This window comes from Macaca mulatta, chromosome X (genome assembly GCF_049350105.2).
Source record: "Macaca mulatta isolate MMU2019108-1 chromosome X, T2T-MMU8v2.0, whole genome shotgun sequence".
NCBI classification, from domain to species: Eukaryota; Metazoa; Chordata; class Mammalia; order Primates; family Cercopithecidae; genus Macaca; species Macaca mulatta.
Window position 1 is genome coordinate 2,628,993 of NC_133426.1, and position 6,356 is coordinate 2,635,348.

A 6,356-nucleotide genomic window follows, 5' to 3' on the forward strand; every position below is an offset into this window, starting at 1 on the left:
GGTCCATATATAACAGTGAACCTGGAGGGGAGCATTTGTTGTACAATTTTTTTCTAGTATATAATTGTGCCATTGCCCAAGGGAAAGAGCAGATCAAGGTGACTTCAGCAGAATCTTGTAGAGCTTTTTGTTCCTAGAATTCATGGAAGCATCAGGTCCAATGTCATAAGTTAGAAACTTCTGCTTGCAGATTCTATACCCAGGCATGCTAGCTTTCTAATAAATCATGATAAGTACTTAATTTTTTCATGAAGCAGAGGGTCACATAAAATTTGAAGTAGTACTATTATAGTCAGATTGACTTCTTGATTTTCTCTCTTTCCTTCTTTTCTCTTCCTGTCCAATACACATCTGGTTATGAGAAAAAATACTGGGCTGAAGTTCTTGACTTTGCTTCCTGGTAGCTATATCATCTCTGTGATTTGGTTTCTTCATGTGTAAAATGAGAAAACCAGTGTCTACTTCACAGAGTAGCTATGAGGATTACATACATTAATTAATGTGAAATTACCTTGTGTAGAATAAGCAGTCAATAAATATTATAATTACAAATGTTGTTGTTGTAAGCATCATCAATTGCAGTTAATTACGATTCCTTAAACACAAAATAAGAAAAATGGTGAAGAGTCAACATTTAAGAAAAAATAAACATGACTAAAACAATTATTTAATTGAAGGAAGGCATTTGGCAATACACATAGGAAGTAGTTCTAAGCAGGATAAACAAACATAAATCCAAAATTTGAAGCATCTGTGACTGCAGACTACGAAAGACAAAGAAAAGATCACAGATGGATGCAGAGCAGGTGAGCCTCAAATTGGGGCTTATCCTGGGAGGGTTCTTGGCTTCCCACAGGAAAGAATTCAAGAGTAAGCCAGTGGTGGAAGAAACAGCTTTATGGAGAAGGTAGCGTCACAGTTCTGTGACTGCTCCTGCAGAGAGCAGGAGCTCAGGGCACTGCTGCAGTCATATTTATACCCACTTTTAATCACATGCAGATTAATGGGCAGTTTATGCAGAAATTTCTAGGAAAAGGGTGGCAACTTCTGAGTGCTCAAGTCATTGCCATAGAAGGGGGCAGTAACTCCCATGTATTGCCATGGCAATGGTAAACTGATATGGTATGCTGGTGGGCATGTCTTATGGAAAGCGGCTTCCATGTTTTAACTGGTCCTCAATTTGGTCCTCTGTCTGCTTCTGTTTCTTCTTCTCACCATTCCTGGGCTCAAGCAATCTTCCTGCCTTGGCCTCCCAAAGTGCTGGGATTATAGGTGTGAGCCACCACATGTGGCCAACAATGAATGTTCTTTATTTTATTTTATTATACTTTATATTTTGAGATAGAGTCTCACTCTGTCATCCAGGCTGGAGTGCAGTAGTGTGATCTCAGCTGACGGCAATCTCTGCCTCCTGGGTTCAAGTAATTCTCCTGTCTCAGCCTCCCGAGTAGCTGGAATTATAGGCACACACCACGACACCCAGCTAAATTTTGTATTTTTAGTAGAGACAGGATTTCATCATGTTGAGGAGGCTGGTCTCAAACTCCTGACCTCAAGCCATCCACCTGCATTAGCCTCCCAAAGTGCTGGGATTACAGGCATGAGCCACTGCGTCAGCAACAATGAATGTTCTTAATATCACTAACCTGTGCACTTAAACATGATTTAAAATGGTACATTTTGTTATGTGTTATTTTACCATAATTAATTTTTTATTTTTTTTATTTTTTTATTTTTATTTATTTATTTTTTTTGAGACGGAGTCTCGCTCTGTCGCCCAGGCTGGAGTGCAGTGGCTGGATCTCAGCTCACTGCAAGCTCCGCTTCCCGGGTTTACGCCATTCTCCTGCCTCAGCCTCCCGAGTAGCTGGGACTACAGGCGCCCGCCACCGGAAATGGAATCTTGCTCTGTTGCCCAGGCTGGGGTGCAGTGGGAGATCTTTTCTCAAAAACAAAGCAAAACCCCAAAAAACAACCTAACAAACAAATGCAATAACAACATCTTCTGCAATTTTTTAAGTTTGAAGATTACTTATTTCACTCAGAGCTCCTCTGTATTGCTTGTCTTTAATGCTGTTCTCAAATTGTGTGTGCGTGTGTGTGTATGTTTGTGTGTGTGTGTGTGTAGAGAGAGAGAAAGAGGGAGCAGCTAGCAGGTCCCTACATCACCCGAAAATCCATCATTTTCTCTTTATTCAATTCTGTAGTGGTGCGATCTCGGCTCACTGCAACCTCTGCCTCCCAGGTTTAAGCGATTCTCCTGCCTCAGCCTCCCGTGTAGCTGGGATTACTGGTGCCCGCCACCACACCCCACTAATTTTTTGTATTTTTAGTAGAGACGGGGTTTTGCTATGTTGGCCAGGCTGGTCTCGAACTCTTGACCTCAGGTGATCCACCCACCTCGGCCTCCCAAAGTGCTGGGATTACAGTCGTGAGCCACCGCACCCGCCCCGATTCTGCTATTTCTTATTCCTTTTTACATTGTAGCCACACTGCAGACTTTGACCTGAAGGAACCAATTAATTATGCCTCCACTTCACTAATGTGCCACTAGGAGGCGCTAGACAAATATTTCTCAACTACTCGGTCAATGCGTTCAAGCATGCCACAGGTGTTCATGCTAGAGACTTGTCATTGAGGTTTTCTTGAGCCATTGGAAGGAAATGGCCATGAGGAAAAGACTCGGTTTGTTTTATGTTAATCCAGGGGATTTGAGTCAAAGTAGCCAATCTGTCCTCCACAATTCAGCATTTTTAGAGAAACAAAAAATGGTGGTGAAACATGCAGACTCTAAAACTGAATGTCTGCTTTTCAAGTTCTTTCTATTTATTGGCTAGGGAAAAATAAGTGTCACTTAACTTCTCTGTAGTGCAATGTCTCAACTTTAAAATGACTACAATAGCAAACTCTGCATAGAGTTGTTGCAAAGATTAAATAGATAAACATGCTAAAACACAAGAGGCTGGAACGGCATTTTAAGATGATAGTAATTTTATTTTATTACAAGAAACACTGAGGTTGAATTTTCTTAACCCAGAACTTAGATTAGGAAGAAGTGGTCATTAAAATATATCATGCATTATTACTTATATGGTCACCATTCTGTGCAGTAGATCATTAAACTTATTGCTCCTGGGAGGGGATAAATTTATTAACTTGCCTGATGTAATCATTCCACATTGTGAACATATATCAAAGCATTCCATGGTACACCATATATACACACACACATACATATACATATATATACATATTATTTGTCAATTAAAAATAAAAATAAAATGCTGACAAAATAAAAGGTGTTAAATGAATGCATAAGAAACATGAGGTAGGTGAAATAGGAGTCTTACTCAAACCATCTGCCCTGATCTGTCCATCATCCCATGCTGGGACATGAAAAGCCACATATTCAGAGCACTGGGGGAATTGAGAGAGAGTGAAGGACAGACAGAGTCTTCATCAGGGACGTTCCCCCACGGGAAGCCTCCTACCATGAACCTTAAAGACATGAGTTCTGGAAGGTGTCTAAGAAGGGATTTTCTGGGATTTGTGGTTTTGCCAGAGAGCTCGCAACACGGTGATGGGAGCAAACCCTTCTTTCATTATTATATTTTCCAAAACTCGTGGCAATATTTTGGAGAATTGTTAAGGTGGTAGGAGGGAGATGTAAGAAACAGCCCCAGAGTGCCTTTGTGTTTGCTGCCCTGCATGTTTGCCAGAAAGAACATATTCCTCAGGTACTAGTCTCATGCTGCTGATAAAGACATACCTAAGACTGGGTAATTTATAAAGGAAAGAGGTTTAATGGACTCACAGTTCCACATCACTGGGGAGGCCTCACAGTCATGGTGGAAGGCAAAAGGCACGTCTCACATGGTGGCAGGCAAGAGAGAAAAAAGAGCCAAGTGAAAGGGGAAACCTCTTATAAAACCATCAGATCTCATGAGGCTTACTCACTACCATGAGAACAGTATGGGGGAAACCACTCCCACGATTCAATTTTCTTTCACTGGTTTCCTCCTGCAACACGTGGCAATTATGGGAGCTACAGCTGAAGATGAGCTTTGGGTGGGGACACAGCCAAACCACATCACCTCAGGTATGAAGAGACTGAAGAAATGAATGTGCCATTTTTCATCTTTACAGAGTGTTTCAAATTTGCAAATGCTCAAAAATGTTATCCCTCAAAGACCTCTGAGGAAAAAGTTGGTTGATTGACTCCAGCAAAATGGAATGTAATCCAAGAAAGGCGAGAGTAGCCAAACACAGTGGCTCACGCCTGTAACCACAGCATTTTGGGAGGCTGAGGTGGGAGGATCTCTTGGGTTCAGGAGTTCAAGACCAGCTTGGACAACATAGTGCAATCTCATCTCTACTAAAAATTTGTTTAAAATTGCTGAGTGCAGTGGCGCATGCCTGAAGTCCCAGCTACTCAGGAGGCTGAGGTGGGAGGATCACTTGAGCCCAGGAGACTGAAGCTGCAGTGAGCTGTGATTACACTACTGCACTCCAGCCTGGGTGACAGAGCAAGACCCTGTCTCAAAATACTACTACTACTACTACTACTACTACTACTACTACTGCTACTACTACTACTACTGCTGCTACTACTACTACTACTACTGCTACTACTACTACTACTGCTACTACTACTACTGCTGCTACTACTACTACTGCTACTACTGCTACTACTACTACTGCTGCTGCTACTACTACTACTACTGCTACTACTACTACTACTGCTACTACTACTACTACTACTACTACTAAAATAGAAGAGAGCACACAAGAAGCAGTGCTGAATACATAAATGTATAAAACAAAGTCTGAATGTGTTAGTGCATAGTTGTGAAAATAATCTGGAATTAACATTTCACATGGGAGGTAATTGAAAGAGCAGAGCAGAAAGAGAGAATGAGCATATGTTCATGTTTTTGTTTCATCTGGGAAGAAGACATAAGTAATGACTTTATATTTGATAGAAAATATAAGCTTAAATATGTGTGCTGACAGTTTAAAGGTAGTTACCACCAGAAAACTAGAAAAGATTTGTACAAGTTTCAGAGCCTTAATGGGAAATGTGTGAATTGAAGAAAACCTGACTCATGCAATCAGAGGTGGGTGGGAAAGAATTACACTGAAGTAGAAAGTCTGATATATGTAAAAAAGGGAAAATAATATGAAACAAAACTGCAGGACTCAATCCAAATATAACAGTGGTCATAATAAACATGGATGGATTAAAATTCCTTTTTAAAAAGATAGGCTTTCTGAATGGAAAAATAAACATAAAATCCAGACATACAGTAGTGCAGGAGGCAGCTTAATTAAAAACAAACAAACAAAATGTTGAAAATAAATGGATGCATTTGATATTCTGTTCCACTATCCAATCTAAGTAATGGTTAATTGTTTTATAGATTGTTCTTCAGTTTTTGTTTGTTTGTTTTGAGACAGAGTCTCCCTCTATCCCCCAGGCTGGAGTGCAGTGGCCTGATCTTGGCTCACTGCAACCTCTGCCTCCCAGGTTCAAGCAATTCCCGTGCCTCAGCCTCCGCAATAGCTGGTAGTAGAGGTACCCCCTACTGCACCTGGCTAATGTTTGTATTTTTATGAGAGAAAGGGTTTAACCTTGTTGGCCAGACTGGTCTCAAACTCCTGACGTCAGGTGATCCACCCACCTCGGCCTCCCAAAGTGCTGAGATTACAGGCATGAGCCACTGTGCCCTGACTTCAGTTTGGTTTTGTCCAGTGTTTTCTCATGATTAGACTGAGGTTATGCATTTTTGGCAAAAAAAAAATCATCAGAATTGATGTAAGTTTTCAGTGTGTCATGTTACGGAGTGCATGATGTCTTTATGTCCTGTCCTGGTGATGCTAAATTTGATCACCTGGATTAAGTGGTGTCTATTGGAGATCTCCACTGTAAAATTATTATTTTTTTCTGATCCAGGAAAGGTTAAGCAAGAGTTCGGCACCATTTTAAGTCTAATAAGAAACATTTACTATCTAGTTTCTCTGAAGCCTGCTGCCTGTGGGCTACATGTGCATAATAAAAACTTTGGTCTCCACAACGCCTTATCCTCACCCAGGCATTACCTTTCTATTGATTATAGGTCTTTAATCAGAAATCCTTGGAATCCACCTATGACCTGGAAGCCCCCCACTTTGAATGGAATCCCACCTTTCTGGACTAAGCCAATGTACATCTGACATGTATTGATTAATGTCTCCTGTCCCCATAAATTGTATAAATCCAAGCTGTCACCCAACCACCTTGGGCACTTGTTCTCAGGACCTCCTTGGGGCTGTGTTGTGAGCCGTTGGTTAAATGAATAACTCTTCAAATATTTTAC